The sequence below is a fragment of the Nicotiana attenuata genome, unplaced genomic scaffold, assembly GCF_001879085.1.
Source record: "Nicotiana attenuata strain UT unplaced genomic scaffold, NIATTr2, whole genome shotgun sequence".
Taxonomy (NCBI): domain Eukaryota; kingdom Viridiplantae; phylum Streptophyta; class Magnoliopsida; order Solanales; family Solanaceae; genus Nicotiana; species Nicotiana attenuata.
The window spans coordinates 530957-549118 of record NW_017670256.1 but is presented as its reverse complement, the minus strand read 5'-3'; positions in this window follow the sequence as shown (position 1 = coordinate 549118).

The window sequence follows — 18162 nt, the reverse complement described above, 5'->3', positions numbered from 1 at the left end:
GTTTTTCATTTAGGAACTATAACTGAGTTTTCCTTTTCCTGTTTATGCTACCTGCAATTTAATCCTACTGTTAGCTTAGGGAAACATGTCTAATTGACTTAATTGCCTTACTTGCTCAAACTGCTTTATTTGAATTCTGTGCAGCATGCTAGGTTAGAAATACCTGTTTATCTTGGTATGTAAATTGGACTGAATTGAATATTCTTCGTGTTGGTGCTGTGTGTTTACTTTGGGACTACGGGACGGTATCCCCGAAGATCCCCCTGCATGTTTACTTTGGGACTACGGATTTGTATTTCGGGAGATCCCCTTGCACTTTTATATTGGAACTACGGGACTGGACCTGGTAGATTCCCCCAGTACTGGGTATTTACATTTGAGACTACGGATCGGGATTTAGGTAGATCCCCGTGCACTATGAGTTGGACTACGGGACGGTATCCCTGGAGACCCACTGGATATTTATATTTGGGATTACATGACGGTATCCTGGGAGATCCCCGATTCTTATCTCTGTGTTGAGCTGTATTCCTTCTGTGATTATTTATCTCTGTTGTAGTATTTGCTACTCTTATTACCCTGTGTTAATACTGCTTCTTTTCCTTATATATATTATTGTATATGACCGGTAGGGCCCTGACCTTCCTCGTCACTACTCGATCGAGGTTAGGCTTGGCACTTACTGGGTATCGCTGTGGTATACTCATGCCCTTTCCTGCACATGTTTTTCGTGTGCAGATCCAGGTACTTCGACTCATCCCTACTACCCTTGAGGCGAGGCGATTCTCCAGAGACTTGGAGGTATATCTGCCCCGTCCGCAGACCGAGGAGTCCCTTTCCATTCTATCTAGTAGTGATAACCCTTCTATCTTTTCTGTTGATGTAGACATTCCAAAGTTAGAGCACTTTTATTATATTCGTAGCTTGTGGTTCGTGGGATTCCGGGTTTCGGGAAGTTGTTCAGTTTGAGAGTTATATTTGTATATGCCGAGCGGCATCTTAAACCTTCATTATGTTATTCCGCAGTTTTTTTTAAGTTTCTATCTGTTGTTTTTCCCTTTTTCCGTAATTGTTAGGCTCACCTAGTCGTAGAGACTAGGTGCCGTCACGATAGTTCACGGAGGGCGAACTGGGGTCGTGACAAGTTGGTATCAAAGCTCTAGGTTCATAAGAGTCATGAATCACAAGCCGGTCTATTAGAGACTCGTGGAGCGGTACCGAGACATCTGTACTTATCTGCGAGAGGCTATGTAACTGTTAGGAAAATTCCACTTCATTTGATTTCCTTGTCGTGCTAGACTTTTGATATCACAATTCTAAACTTCTGTCTTCTATTCTCTCACAGATGGTGAGGACACGTGCTACCAGAGATGATCAGGCATCCGCGCCCCGTATTGGAGCCGTTAGAGGTCGGGGCCGGGGTAGAGGCCGAGGACGCGCACGCGGTGCAGCCAGAGCAACCGCGCGAGCTGCCACCGAGGAGCCACCAGAAGCTCCCGCCGGAGCCCAGGCACCTCATACACCTACTACTACTACTACTCCAGCAAGACTCTTTCACAGTTCATGAGCATGTATACTACTCTGGCTCAGGCAGGGTTGCTTCCCCTTGTTGCAGCCACATCCCAGGCCAGGGGAGGAGCATAAACTTCCGCCACCCGCACTCCTGAGCAGCGAGTGCATGTTGATCAGGTCCCACAGATTATTCCTGTACAGCCCGTAGCCCCAGATCAGCCCGAGGACAGGGCAGCGACTTCTGAGGATGAGCGGCGGAGGCTTGAGAGGTTCAAGAAGTACAAGCCTCCTGTATTCAGTGGTCTAGCATCAGATGATGCTCTGGGATTTGTAGATGAGTGCTACCGTATTCTCCGTACCATGGGTATACCAGGATCGAGCGGGGTTTCCTTCACTACTTTCCAGCTTCGAGGAGCCGCCTATGAGTGGTGGCGTACTTACGAGTTAGACAGTCCGGATGAGGCAGCTTCCCTGACTTGGACTCAGTTTTCAGATATGTTCCTGAGAGACTATGTTCCTCAGAGCCTCAGGGATGTATGGCGCGCAGAGTTTGAGCATTTGCGCCAGGGTACTATGACCGTCTCGGAGTATACTGTCCGTTACACTAGCTTGGCTAGACATGCACCAGCCTTGGTTTCTACTGTTCGCAAGAGGGTTTGCCGGTTTATTGAGGGGCTTATTCCCAGCATCAGGTCTAGCATGGCTCGTGAGTTGGAGATGGATATTTCTTATCAGCAGGTGGTGAGCATTGCTCGGAGGATAGAGGGTATGTATGCTCGGGACAGAGAGGAGAGGGAGGCCAAGAGGTCTCGAGAGTCTGGCCATTATTCTGGTGCCCGTGCCCCAGCTGCAGGTCGTCATGGTAGGGGTTATATGAGTCTCCCTGTTCATTCAGCTCTTCCAGCAGCCAGTGGTATTCCAGCTCCTCCTAGGCCTCAGGAGCCTTATTATGCACCTTCAGTATCTAGTGCGCCTCCTACGCGGGGTGCTTTCAGTGGCCAGTCCAGCAGACCTAGCCCGAGTCAGTCACAGCCGCGCGTCCTCCTTGAGCTTGTTTTGAGTATGGTGACACACGCCATATGGTGAGGGATTTCCCCAGACTTAGGAGGGGTGCACCTCCGCAGATTTCTCAGCCACATCGTGCCCCGTAGAGTTATCGGGCTATGGTTACAGCACCAGTTGCTACCCCACCTGCTCAGCCAGCTAGAGGTGGAGGTCGGGGAGGTAAAGGTCGCCCTAGGGGGGTAGGCCAGGCCAGATATTATGCTTTTCCTGCTCGTACCGAGGCTGTCGCCTCTGATTCTGTCATCATAGGTACTGTCCTGGTCTGTCATAGAGATGCATGGGTTTTATTCGATCCAGGCTCCACTTATTCTTATGTGTCTTCTTATTTTGCCCCGCATTTGGGCGTATCTCGGGATTCTTTGAGTTCCCCTGTTTATGTTTCTACTCCTGTGGGAGATTCTCTTATTGTGGATCGCGTTTATCGGTCGTGTGTGGTTGCTCTTAGTGGTTTTGAGACCAGAGCCGATTTATTATTGCTCAACATGGTAGATTTTGATGTTTTCTTGGGCATGGACTGGTTGTCGCCTCATTATGCTATTCTTGATTGTCACGCCAAAACCGTGACACTGGCTATGCCAGGTGTACCGCGAGTTGAGTGGAGGGATGCTTTAGATCACACTCCCAGTAGAGTTATTTCTTTCCTTAATGCTTAGTGAATGGTTAAGAAGGGGTGTGACGCGTAACTTGCTTATGTGAGAGATGTCAGTATTGATACCCCTAGAGTTGATTCAGTCCTAGTAGTACGGGATTTCCCTGATGTGTTTCCAGCTGATCTTCCGGGCATGCCGCCCGATAGAGTATTCATTTCGGCATTGATCTTTTGCCGGGCACTCAGATTTCTATTCCTCCGTATCGTATGGCTCCTCCTGAGTTGAAGGAGTTGAAGGATCAGTCATAGGAATTGCTTGATAAGGGTTTTATTCGGCCCAGTGTATCACCTTGGGGTGCTCTTGTCTTGTTTTTGAAGAAAAAAGATGGTTCTATGTGTATGTGCATTGATTATCGCCAATTAACAAGGTTACAGTGAAGAACCGTTATCCTTTGCCCCATATTGATGATTTGTTTGACCAGCTACAGGGTGCACGAGTGTTTTCTAAGATTGACTTACGTTCAGGTTACCATCAGTTGAAGATTCGGGAGCCAGATTTCCCGAAGACTGCTTTCAGGACTCGGTATGGTCATTACGAGTTCCTTGTTATATCATTTGGGCTGACCAATGCCCTACCAGCCTTCATGCACTTGATGCACAGTGTGGTCCGGCCACATCTTGACTCGTTCGCCAGTGTCTTTATTGATGATATTCTGGTATACTCCCGGAGTCGGGAAGATCATGAGCAGCACCTGAGGACAGTGCTTCATGCCTTGAGAGAAAAGAAGTTATATGCAAAGTTCTCGAAATGTGAGTTTTGGCTGGATTCCGTGGCATTCTTGGGTCACATGGTGTCGAGTAAGGGGATAAAGGTGGATCCGAAGAAAGTGGAAGCAGTTCAGAGTTGGCCCAGACCATCCTCAGCTACAGAGATCTGCAGTTTTTTTGGCTTGGCGGGTTATTACCGTCGATTTGTTGAGGGGTTTTCATATATTACAGCACCTATGACCAGGCTGACCTAGAAGGGTACTTCGTTCCAGTGGACGGAAGAGTGTGAGGCGAGCTTTCAGAAGCTCAAGACAGCTTTGACTACAGCCCCAATTTTGATATTGCCTACAGGTTCGGGGTCTTATACTGTCTATTGTGATGCCTCGAGGATTGGCCTTAGAGCAGTATTGATGTAGGATGGTAGGGTGATTGCCTACGCGTCTAGACAGTTGAAGCTACATAAGAAGAATTATCCTATCCATGATAGGATAATTCGGATGTACCAAAATATGATGGAACTTCGGATCCTCATGAGCACATCACCACCTATACAACGGAAGTGAAAGGAAGTGACTTGGCTGCACATGAGATTGGGTCAGTACTACTGATGAAGTTCGGAGAAACCCTTATGAAATGGGCACTAGCATTCACTCTTATTCAAACACTCAATAGATTCATTTGAGATGCTCGCAGATTCGTTCATCAAGGCCCATGCCGGCCCAGGAAGGTAAAGGCCTGAAAGGCGGACATATTCAGAATTGTGCAAGTCGTGACTAGGTTTCAAAAAGAAAGGACGCTGCTACCGGCTGTGCCAGATGAATGGGCAACCGAAGCTTTCAATTAAGGGTTGAACCTGAGAAGCTCTGACTCCTCCCGGAAATTGAAAGAGAGCCTACTCGATTTCTAGACAACTACATGGGCAGATGTCCATAACCGTTACGAATCAAAGATAAGAATGGAAGATGATCAGCTCGGTTTTCCGGCATCAACCAAGGGTCGCGATCAAGAAAAGAGCAGGGATAAGTTGAAGGATGATTTTGATGCAAATCGGAGATCTTCTAAGGGCCGGATTTTGCCCTACAAAAGGGCTGAAGGACGCATCAAAGGGTTTTGAATGGCGGATAGGTTCGAGCCCAATAGAAGAACTGATCGTGGTCGGAATAACAGGTCATTGCAAAGATAAAAGGTATCAAGCTACCATGATTCCACCTATCCGAGGCTGTCCGAGTACAATTTCAATGTCAGCGTGGTGGAGTTGGTATCGGCAATGAGGAATATCAAGGAAGCGCGGTTCCTGAGGCCGATGAGATCTGATCCTATCCAGAGAGATCCTAATCTATGGTATGAGTATCACGGGACTAACAGCCACTGAAATGGGGACTGTCGGCATCTACACAAGGAGGTGGCGACTCTATTAAAGAACGAACATATTAGGGAATTCTGAAGCGACCAGGCAAAGAAAAATTATGTCTGCAGCCGAGAGTGCAGAGCCATCGAAGATAGGAGAAGACCCTCCTTGACTAACTATCAACATGATTTTCGGGGGAAACGAGATCAACGACATGACCTTATCTGTAGCCAAAAAGACAAAAGTGTCGGTGACTCGTAGCAAGAGACTCCGAGAAGTCGTCGAGGACGACATCACCTTCACAGAAGAAGATGTTGATGGGATTCTACTACCGCACAATGATGCCCTAGTAATTTCTCATAATGTTCTAGATTTTAAAATTAAACGTGTTTTGGTGGACCTAGAAATTTCGGCCAACATCATTCAATGGAGAGTGCTTGAGCAAGCTAAGCTAAGCTAGCCGGAAGCATCATTCTAGCAACAAAATTCCTCTTCGGGTTCAACTTAGCAAGAGTGACAACCCGAGTGGAGATATCACTTCCCACAAACACCGAGGGGGTCATGAAGACTACCTTGTTTGAAGTAGTAGATGGTGACATAGGCTACAAAATAATTCTTGGCAAACCATGGTTACACGAGATGAAGGCCATACCGTCAACATATCATCATCTTCTAAAATTTCCAATCCTAGAGGTATTTAAACAAATAAGAGGAAATGAGCCGGCGGCAAGACAGATGAACACGATCTCGGTCTCCAGATGTAAAGGGAAGGAACGCGCGGCATTGTAATTACAGAAATTGGCGCCCAAACCAAATGGAGATGACAAAGGGGAGGAGTCGTCGGAATCCCACTAGGTGCTAGGTATTTCTAGGTACTGGAAGAAACAGATGCAACCAAGTTCACTAAGGAGGAACTCGAAAAAGTAGCATTGTTCGAGAAGTTTCTAGAGAGAAAATTCCACTTGGGGACNAACCCCAACAAAATTCCTCTTCGGGTTCAACTTAGCAAGCGTGACAACCCAAGTGGAGATCTTACTGCCCACAAACACCGAGGGGGTCATGAAGACTACCTTGTTTGAAGTAGTAGATGGTGACATAGGCTACAAAATAATTCTTGGCAAACCATGGTTACACGAGATGAAGGCCATACCGTCAACATATTATCATCTTCTAAAATTTCCAATCCCAGAGGTACTTAAACAAATAAGAGGAAATAGGCCGGCGGCAAGAGAGATGAACACGATCTCGGTCTCTAGCAGTAAAGGGAAGGAACGCGCGGCATAGTAATTACAGAAACAGGCGACCGAACCAAATGAAGATGACAAAGAGGAGGAGTCATCGGAATCCCACTAGGTGCCAGGTATTTCTAGGTACTGGAAGAAACAAACGCAACCAAGTTCACTAAGGAGGAACTCGAGAAAGTAGCATTGTTCAAAAAGTTTCTACAGAGAAAATTCCACTTGGGGACATGACTAAACCCCAAGCTCAGGTAAGGATTTATTGAATTTCTTAAACTAACGTCGATCATTTTGCATGGTCGCATGAGGATATGACAGGTATCCCGCTAGAAGTTGTCGTGCACAAGCTAATCCTGACCCAAACATCCCACCGGTAAGGCAGAAGAAGCGCCCAATTACGGAGGTCAGAAATAGGTTTGTTAAAGAAGAAGTAACTTGACTGCTCGGTATCGGTTCAATCCGGAGGTAAAGTATCCCGACTGGCTAGCTAAAGTAGTAGTAGTTCCAAAAAAGAATAATAAATTCCGTATATGCATAGATTATAAGGACCTGAATAAGGCATGCCTAAAAGACTCATTCTCATTGCCAAACATTGATCAAATGACTGATGTAGCGACAGGGCACGAGTTGATGCATTTCCTCGATGCCTCTTCCGGGCAAACCAAATCAAAATGAACCCGTAGGATCAGGAAAAAACTTCGTTCATAACAAACTTTGGCACATATTGCTACAATGCCCTTCGGGCTTATGAACATTGGATCCACCTACTATAGGCTCATGAACAAAATGTTCGAAAAAAATAGGGAAAATAATGGAAGTTTACATAGATGATATGCTAGTTAAGTCTTTAAATGTAGGTGACCATTTGAGATACCTCCAAGAAACCTTTGACATCCTAAGGAAGCACATCATGAAGCTTAACCCCGAAAAGTGTGCGTTCGGAGTCAGCTCCGAGAAATTCCTAGGTTTCCTGGTGTCACAAAGGGGATCGAAGTCAATACTGACAAATTAATGCCATAGAGGACATTACTGACCAGTTGACAAACATGAAACATGTCTAAAGATTAACCAGGAGACTAGCCGCTCTAAGCAGGTTCATTTTTTTGTATTCGGAAAAATGCCATCACTTCTTGTCGCTTCTGAAGAAGAAGAAAAACTCTGAGTGGACTCCAGAATGCCAATAGGCCCTAAAGGCCCTGAAACGGTATCTATCAAGCCCTCCGTTAATATCAAAACCGGAGTAAGGCGAACATTTGCTAATATACCTAGCGGTCTCGGAGGTAGCGGTAAGTGTTATTTTAGTTTGGGAAGACGGAGCTACACAATCTCCTATCTATTATGTTAGCCAAATTTCATCGGTAGCGGACACTTGTTATCCACATCTCGAAAAATTGGCCTTAGCTTTCGTAGTCGTCGCTCAAAAGCTCAGGCATTACTTTCGGTGCCACCTAATAGCCGTGGTGACAACCTTTCCCCTGCGGAATGTCCTTCATAAACCCAAATTGTCCGGTCCACTGGACAAATGTGCAGTTGAAGTTAGTGAATTTGATATTGAATATAAACACAGGACTATAATCAAATCACAAGTTTTGGCCGACTTCAGTCCCAGGCTACTGCCTTTGGCCACAAAGGAAGCAATGTCTGCCACTAGGAGTTTGGACCTTGTTCACGGATGGAGCTTCCAATGTGAAAGGGTCCGTGCTCGGGGTAGTCTTAGTCACGCCCTCGGGAGAAGTCCTGAGGCATCAGACTTTCCATCATGCCGATGGCTATTCAATCCTTCACGAGTGCTCTCTCCCTACAAGCCACAAGGGGGTGGTTAGATAATCTTTGGATCGATAACAAAGTTCCGAACGGGAAACAAAGCTTGCTATCGAAACCTGATTGTCACGGAAACTAGGACTAAGAAATCCGAAAACAAAAGTATCTCATCGGTACCAGGGACTGCACAGCCAGCCCCATAGAAACAAGTTGTACAAATTAGCCTCGAGTAATGGAAATTTCTTTTTCAGCAAAACGACTGCTTATGTACTTTTGAAGATAGAATGAATAAAATAAAATTCCTTTTATTTTTATCTTGTTTCTTGTCCAAATGATGAATTGATTTTATCATTTGAAAGTTAATCAAGTACTTCAAATGCTAGTGCCGGAATGAACATGAGACGTCCTCTTCAAGAGCACCGTAAACATAAGAGGGCCCTCTCTTATGAAACCCCATAGTAAAGGGTTGGTTTCGGAAGAGTTTATTTATTCCCAGAACCCAAACGCTATCATGGAAAATACACCCTAAGCCTTGCATAATTCGACGCAAAAACGTAAACTTTGCGAAATGCTTAAACAAAAAAATGTCACTTGCATCAGGCTGAACCGGGAGGCGTCTTCGTGCGGTTGACTCCAACTCTCGGGCCTTAGCGATTTCATCATCAAAATCAATGACGCCCATTAGCCTCTTCCAAGGTTTTTCTCCTCATGCTATACATAAAATATGGTTTTTCAATGATGAGGGAATCCGTTCGATGATAAAGTTCTGATTTAAGCCGCTCAACCTCGGTCGAAAGGCTATCCCACTCGGATCTCGTGTCACTAAGGCTAAGATCTAGATTACCGATAATGGTTATATGAACCTTATTATGTTCTGTGATCCTCTTATACCTATCATTCGTCTGGGTACGCTTCTCCTTTGCAGCAGCAGCCTCTGCAGTCTTGGAATTCAAGGCTGCCTCCAAGTTATTTACTCGCTCAATGGAGGCAGCCTCGCGCTCGACGGTAGCAAGCACAACATTTTGAACCTCGGACCATTTAGCCTTGGCTTCTTGAAATTGTACATTTAAATGATAGGCTTCTTGGATATGGTCCATCACTTCTTGCTTACTCTGCTACAGCCGAGCCTCTAGCTCACCAGGTTTAACAACTTTTGCTTCCAGCACTGGGAGGCGAGCAGCAATTTAGTCCCTCTTGGCCAACAGTTGATCCCGCTCGGACTTAAGCTTTTATTTATCTAGGATCAACTTCTGAAGACCCTCGGAAGCAAGGAAATTGGTTGAGAAGCAAAAAACCATATTGGAGGCTTTGTCAATGCAAATAAAAAAGAAACATGCAGTAAAAAGAACAAGTGCAATACCGCTGCTGCGTTATGCATGTCATTATTAATCATACACCTAAAGAGAGTGTTTTTCTTCTTATATTTCTCCGAAGCCAGCGACTTCAGGTAATTGGTGAGTTCCACTAGCCGAGACAGCAGATGACACTCGGTAGATACCGAGAGGGAGACACTCCTCCTCCTCTAGGAATTTGCAAAAGGGGACGAATAGTTGTGTCTCAAATTCCCCTGGTCTGGGCACTGGGAGGAGGGACATCCTCCTCTTGGGTGTTCGCGACTGGTGGGGCTGATGCAGCAGCTGCTAGTGAAGAAGGTATGGCCGGCGTGGAAGGAGATGAAGCTGATGGTGTTGTGGGATGAGAAGCAACTGTGGTGGAGGCAATGTTGGTTGTTGGTTGTTGGTTGCTCACCAACCGAAGACGAAAGAGGCCCGGTACTCAACCTTATAGTACTGGGAACAACAACTGGTACTGGAAAGAGAGAATTGGCATTCTCCACCAAGTCAAACACTCCCAGAGCGCTTGGGCGTCGTCCCCGATTGGGGTTATAAGCTCTTCAGATTGAGCATTCTGTTGAGCTTATGAAGGTCGTTGTCTCCTTTGTATGAAAGCCCCTTCATCATTGGCTTCCCCATAATCATCAATCACCGCAATGACTGCGGCTGTCTTTACCTTTGTCTCCTTTGTAAGAACGCTGCCTTTTTTGTTGCTTGCTCTCTGGTTGGGGACATTGAGAGGAATTACTTGCATCGAAAGCAGATCCGATGGCACCTATTAGGGTAAGAGCCTCCTTCAGCAATCTCGTAGCCCCTATGGGATAAACCAAAACAATCTCCTCAGGGATGGTAATAGAGCACTGTGGGAGACTTGGATTCAATGAAAAAAGAGGTTAACCAATTTTCTTATGCACAAAAATGAGATGAGGAAAAAATCAGTTTCACGAGTCAACATACCATTATTTTTGGCCTTCCACCCGTATTTGGGGGGCAGCTCTTTCCACCGGCGGGTCTCAGGCGTGGTGATGTGTAGAATCTTTTGAACCCACTATCCTAAGCCTTCAACCCTTGGCGGTGTCCATCGAGTTGCTGAAATAATGAAAAGAGAAGGATCAAAAACGACACGAAACAACCTTTTTTTAGAACAAAGACAAACTTTGAACTTATGTGTACGAGTCCAGGACTCAGGGAAAGATGGAGTCGTGACCAAGATGATATCCCTAGTGGAAACAACGACAAAACCGCTCCATCCATCCACGGTCGTTTTCTTCATCCATGCTGTTGAGCAAAGCATGGTGACCACGTTTTCTAAAATTTATTACTACCCCACGAAAAATCATGGGGGAGTAGAGATTCATCATATGAGCCAAGGTGAGCTCCTCCTGTGTTTCCTGGCACAGCCACCGTAGATAGGCCATCGTTCACCATACCGAAGGGCCCACCTGTGCCAAAAAAACCTGGTATTTATGGCACAACTCCAAAACTACAATGTCAATTCCCCCGCTCAAAGAAAACGTACCCAAAGTGAATGGGTATATATAAACATACATGAAGCCCTTCTTAGTGAAAGTTACTCGCTCCACCAAATCGGGAGTGATGATGTTCAGGTCATAGCTATAACAGTCCTCCTTCACACCAGGAATACTGGAAAGGCGGATGGAAGAAGGGTATAGGCCAACAACCCAAGTGCAAGAACTTGAAGATGGAAACTTCTCTTCGAAGTCCTTGGCTATATTAAGTCTTTTGGGGATGATGGTGCTCACTGTAGAGGGGTCAACATCAATATTGATTTTTTTTATCTTTGTTCTCCTTCGGACCCCCACCGAAGAGAAAAACCGAATTTCTTGGAAGAGTTAGTGTAAGAATCCATGATTAGCGGAAGGTAATAAGAGTTCTTTCAAGAAGAAGATTAAAGAAGAGTGAAATCAAGAAGGATTTGAATGCAAAGAAGTTGAGAGAGTTTGTAAAACTGTTAAGTGCAAAAGAAGAAGAATGAGGCGTATAAGTAAAGAAAGATGCAGCTAAAATCATGGCCATGATTACCTCGAGAATCGGCGAAATTGCTAAATCATGTAGTAACACGTGTACGGGGCATTAAATGCGGAGAGACGTGTGTCTAATCAAGCATAAGAAACTTTTCAGAAGGGTTTAGAAAATTTCCCGCCAAGAAAGGAATCTTCACCAACTTTTTGGTGACATAAAGATATACTACCGGAAAGCTGGGGGACTATATGTATAAGGTAAAATCAGATCACATTGAATACTCGAATGATAAAGTGACACGTGGAATCGGGGATAAACGAAAGACGAAGTGAGTGGAAGCCGGGACTGAGGACAACAACTTCAGTTCGCATCGGGCAAACCCCGAAGGGAACATTATCAATGGGGACAAACAAATATTTGCCACCAGATGACATTCAATGAAGAATATTCCTCAGCATTAAATACACATCTGTTACAGAGAATTTTGGCATTTATAGCCTGCCGTTGCATATTCATCAATGGTCCTCATTATTGTCATTTAAGAGGAGCTTGATCCTAGGACCTTGTTCCCCAAGTTTAGCTATAAATAGTGACTTCGACAGCCATTGTAGGCAGGAAAATTCTGACAAACTTAAGCTACATACTATTCTAAGCTAAATACAACTTTATGTTCTGTCTGATATTATTCTCACTGCTGCCTTCGGAAGCCTTGCCCCGGAACCAAGCTGTTTGTTGTTTTATCTCAATTTCAACGCTAAGTCTTGCATTTCTTACAATTTATTTATCATTTTGGGATCAAATCGATTCGCTTGTCTATAAACTACGCTATAAATTCAACTGTACCATTTTTTACGGGTAAACACTTGGGTTTATTTGTTTGCTCTCTTCTCTTGCCTTTTTATTCCTGTTGCTTTCTAATAATATTAACAAAACAGTTTTAATTCATATACACAACAATTTAGACTATCAACATATTTTATTGTTATGTTAGTAGGTACATCTTATTTTGCAGATTATTATTGAACGATTTAGTAATTCGATAGTGTAAAACTTATTTCATAGTATATTACATTATATATAAACGTCAAATTCACACACTTGAATTTTTATTCTCGAATGAATTGGGAAAGCTATACCCAGAGGCGGCTCAACCCCAAGGCAATTAAAGCCACGGTTTTAGGCCCCAAAAATATAGGGCCCCAAATTTTATTCATGTTATATATATAATAAGTATATTTTAAATAATTATTTCTATAATTCTTTATAATGATAAGTAAATCTTGTGATAAATCATTTACTATGTCAATAATTATTATGGCATAATTCCCAATATCATGCTATTTTACAGGGAGAATTTAGTTGAGCTATAACAGATAAATAGCATTAACATTTTTGCCTTCAAAGGCCTCTAATAACGATTTAGCTTTAGGCCCCGCACTCCATCGAGCCGCTACTGGCTATACCTAAGTAAACTTCGAAAATAAAATAGCAACAACCATCTCTTTGTTACTTTGGTCTGAATTATTTGCGTTCCTTAGTACTCATGTTTTATACTCCGTACTAAAGGCAACCTTGCGCTAAGAAGGATTTCAAATTTAATAAATAATAGTCACTCCTATTTCTTAAGGAATTTTAAGCACTTTCTATTCTCATTTTTTCGTTGTAATACTTTTGTGTAGTTTTAAGGTATTTAAAGGCAAATAAATGTGTTTAATAAGAACCGACCCATGATTGATCCATTTCAGCCGTATGAAATAATTATTCGGGTCAGCAGAAGCAGAAGCAGTTTTATTCCGTAAAAGTACTTTTTTGAAAAATACTTTTGAGAAAAATATACTTAGAAATATTTTTTAAAAGCTTGATCAAACACTATTGCTGCTCAATGCTTTTTTAAGTCAATTAGCCAAACACAAAGTGTTTCTTACCAAAAACACTTTTGAAAAAAGTACTATTGAGAAAAAGCATTTCTCAAAATAAGCTAATTTTTAAAGCTTGGCAAAACCGACTAACAAGATTACAGATACACGTTGGAAGAAAAGGTATCAATAATAATAATAATAATAATAATAATAATAATAATAATAATAATAAACCAATCATGAATGAGCCTAAAAAGTTTATCTGTAACACTCTTGCTTTGTCACGTCCAATACTGCAAAATGTACCAACTACCTGGTGCAACGTCCCTAATAAATTACTCCCTCCGTTTTGATTTATGTGAACCTATTTCTTTTTTGGTCCGTTCCAAAAAAAATGATCCCTTTCTAAATTTGGAGACAATTTAACTTAAACTTATAATTCTAGCCTTAATGAGAAGCTTTTATAACCACACAAATGCTCTAGACCCCTTTTTGAGTTGCTTAGGACCACAAATTCAAAAAGTCTTCATTTTTTTCTTAAATTCCGTACCCAATCAAACATGTTCACATAAATTGGAACAGAGGGAGTAATAATTATGATCCAGATTAGCAGTTCGTCACGTGAGCATTTTTGTTGAGAAATTTTATTTTGAGTGAGACTCAACCAACAAAACTTGTATGAGGCACCACTATTTGTTGGACAAGTGGAAAAGTGGGTCCCACGGTACTTATGCCTCTTTCTCTCAGCAAATTTACTTTTTCTTCTTTCCCCTCTTACTAAATTGCATCGTCTTCAATTTTTTTCAGTCAAATATGGCAATTAGAGGATAAAAATGTGTCATCTCTCTTTCGTTCATCCTCTTCTTTTTCCAACGCAGTCTCAAAGAATAGAATATCAAATACTTTAATTAACACTTCAGCTCAAACAATAAAATACTATGATACAAACTTAGCATTGCATCACTAAGAAAACACTCTATAATTTTAAACCATGGAAAAAATAAAGTATACATAAAAATTCAAACCTAAATACCAGATCACCACAAGAGAAAATGTCTTCAAACCTAAAAAATATTCAAATATGTACCCAAGTAGTTATAACAAAATAAAAAGATAACTGTAATATTGAGTTTGTATCACTGCACACCAGTGAGATGTCTAGATTAATCAACTTCAACCATATTGATCATATAATCGTAGTACGCAAAAATTGAAAAGACTGAAATTCAATAAATAAGTGATTCTTCTACAAAAAATATTGAACAAATCATTTCTTCTCTCCCAAAATTCATGGGAATATTTTTTTTAGCCTGTCTTCTTTTTGAATTCTTGAATTTACACAAGCATACACAAAATAAACAACCCCAAAAACTTCCCTGATTCGATCCCTTTTTTGAAATTTTTTAAGAAGATGAGGAGAACATAACTCAGAAGTGAGGAAGAGAGAGAACTCTGGAAAAAAAATAAGAAGAGAGAGAAATGAAAATGACTGGTTTTTCATTTTGCATTCAGTAAAAAGGGTAAAAAGTTAAGAATGATAGGTGAAATGGGAAAAATGTAACTGCCAAAAAGATAAAAGGCGGAGCCAGCTATGTGGAACCTAAATTTCCACATGTCCAATAATTAGAGGTGCCTCATACAAGTTTTGTTGGTTGAGTCTCACTCAAATCAAAGTAAAATTTCTCATTTTTGTTCCTTATATGTCAGATAGGAATCTTAGCAGATAATGATGTTTAATGGTGCAATTGTAGTATTAAAAGTTTTAGCAGGAGGGAATACTAATTAATTACGATTAAGTGAGTTTTTTATTCAAAGAGTAAAAACATATGTATATCACACATTTTTGTCTCAAATACGGTAAGTTTTCTCCAGCTGTGAAGGTGATATATTTTTCTGAATTGAAAGATCTTTGGCCACATCAAATAAAAGTATGTTGAAAAAGGACATTTAGACTTGAACCTTGTACTGCACCTAATTAATCAAATTCAATCAAAGACGAAAAAAAGGACCATTCGTTGCGTTAGTTATAATCAGTACTTGATGAGTAATAGTTCATGTTCACAGAAAGAGTTTTCATGGACCAGAATACTAGAAAGCCAGCTATTTCTGCAAGTACTGAAATGAAAGTTACCAACTTATTGTGTGTTAATTACCAGTAATGCACCTAAGTTAATTAGTAGTATTTCTGAGGGAAGTTTGCCCCTTTACAATTTTCTATTTAAGAGAATATTTTTTTTAGATTTCTTATGTGTAAAAGACAAATCTCTTACGCGTAAAAATAGATCTTCCATGTATAAAAAAAAGAAGTAGGGTTATAAAACCAAAAACAAATTTGTAAAGAGCCAAAAAAATCACTTAACCGAAATGGGTAAACAAAGAAGGATCAATACATACAGTATCTCCCGATACGAGGGCTGTTCATTACAGCAGAGAATCAAAAGATTTGTCTCACATTGGTAACCCCAGATGTTAATTTAATGTATGGTAACCAGTCAACTTGCTCTCCCGGGCCCCTTCTCCTTAAACTCAGCCAAGAAAAATGCCTAATAACAAAAGGCAGTATTTTTAAACAGAGAACTGATTAGCTATTTTCTGAATAAAGTTGCTCATTAATTTGTAGTTTATAGATGCCATGTTCAATTCTCATCAAGTGTTTCTCTTTGCCGTTCCTAGTACCGAGCCTCCACAAGAGAAAATACTCTTTTTGATATTCCTGAATATCAGTTGCTAATTGTGAATGTTCCAGACGAGTTACTAACTAGTTAACTGCTTCAATTTCTTTTGGATTGAAATGGGCGAACAAAAAATTTGGCTGAATAACCAACTTATTTATGCATGATTAAGATTTTCTGAGATTCATACCCCATTTGGCTAAGGCCTAAGGGTTTGCCGTTGATTGGTAATTTGGTATGCACAGAATCTCAATTAGCTTACAATTAGTTCAGCTTTTGTCATGGCATACGTAAATTGGTACATGAACTTTGGACATCCACTTGGTCCCACTTTTGTCCCAACTTGCAAAATGTTGTTTTCTTCATTTACGATGATTGGGACGTAAATTCTTAAATTCAATTTTTTATTTTTTATTTTTAAATCAAAGGTCGACATTGGTGGATTGTGGGGTTTATATGCTAAAACCTAAACCTATTGTTTATCGTGAAAATGGTAATTATAATTAAATTTGATTATGTGGTTCTAAAAATACGTGATCTATTTTTATGCTAGTTGTTAGGTAATAGATGCTAAGTAAAAGGATAGAAAGCAAGATTATAGCTTAGAGACGATGTGATTAACGAACCAAACGGCTGGAGATCGGGGCCTCGAGCTGTCGTATATGAGGCCTAGGGGTCGAGTTGGGTGACCGGCTTAGAACGATCGAGGGAGGACTAACCATTATGAGAGCTACGATGATGACTCTTTATGATCAATGATAAGTAATAAATGATGAACAATAAATAGAACGCAATGAATATGAGCAATAAATGAAGTAATGAGATCAAGAGAGTATGTTTAAAGAGCAGAGAGAAAGTTTTTGTCTATTCAATATTGAGAATCAGATATTTATAAAATGACAAGGATCCCCTTTATATATGAGGGGAATCCCAACATAGTACAAATGCATTAATTACAAAGATATGGGGCTGGTACAACCATTTAATGTCTTGATTCGTTTTTGGACTAGTCCACTAGACTTTGCCAGCTATATGTACGGGCCTTGGGAACTTCACCTTGATCCACCGAGACTACTATACATTGCCTCGAGGCCGGTCGTTACTTACACTACCTCTAAGTCGATCACTGAGAACCCTCGAAGTCCATCATTGAAAACCCTCGAGATGCCTTGATGATCGTAAAATCGAACCGTCGATTTCTACCGTATATAGATAGTCCCCGCGTTTCCTAGAACGAAGTGATAGGAAACGATTTTGAACTCCTACTCCTTAAGCACTATCATCATGACGTCAGCCTATCAGAGCATTAAATGACATAACTCAAAAGCCGCGCAAGGGTTGCCGTCAACACGACTATCGAGAAGCCTACGAACCGCTATTGGTTCGTCCTTTTCGTTGCCCATATGGCTTCCATAAATACCTCAATCGCTAGATAATTCACACTTTTACAACATCTTCAAGCTCTCAGAGCCAAGGCCATCCCCTTTCACATTCTTTCTTCTTCCGTTTTTGATTCCTTACCCACTTTCTCAGAAAGGCCTTTCCACCACCATGGCTAGAACCTCTAAAACAGTGACTCGAAAAGAGGATGCTGCCTCTTCTTCTCGAACATCCAAAGGAAAACCCAAAGTGATACCCACCGTTGAACAATGTACCCCTACCGAGTTCAACACGACGAACGATTTTTCCGTCGACAGACCCTCGTCTACACGGGGCCGATGCGAACACATGTCCTGGTATATTAGCGTCGTGACTGATATAGGAAAAGTGAAGGAAGACTAGTGCTGGTTGAGATCCCCCATTCTAACGAGAGCATAACGGACCAGAAGGCTGGCTTCCTTTATGTATATACATACCTATTCACTTTGGGTCTCGTTAATTTTTCGAACACTTCTTCCCCAGCGATAGATCTGGTTATTCTCGACTTTTGTGACAGGTACCGAGTGATGCTTGGCCAAATCTATCCATCTTTCTGGAGGATAGTCTACATGCTCTGTTACTTCTCCAACAAGGTCGCGGGTACAACCTTTACC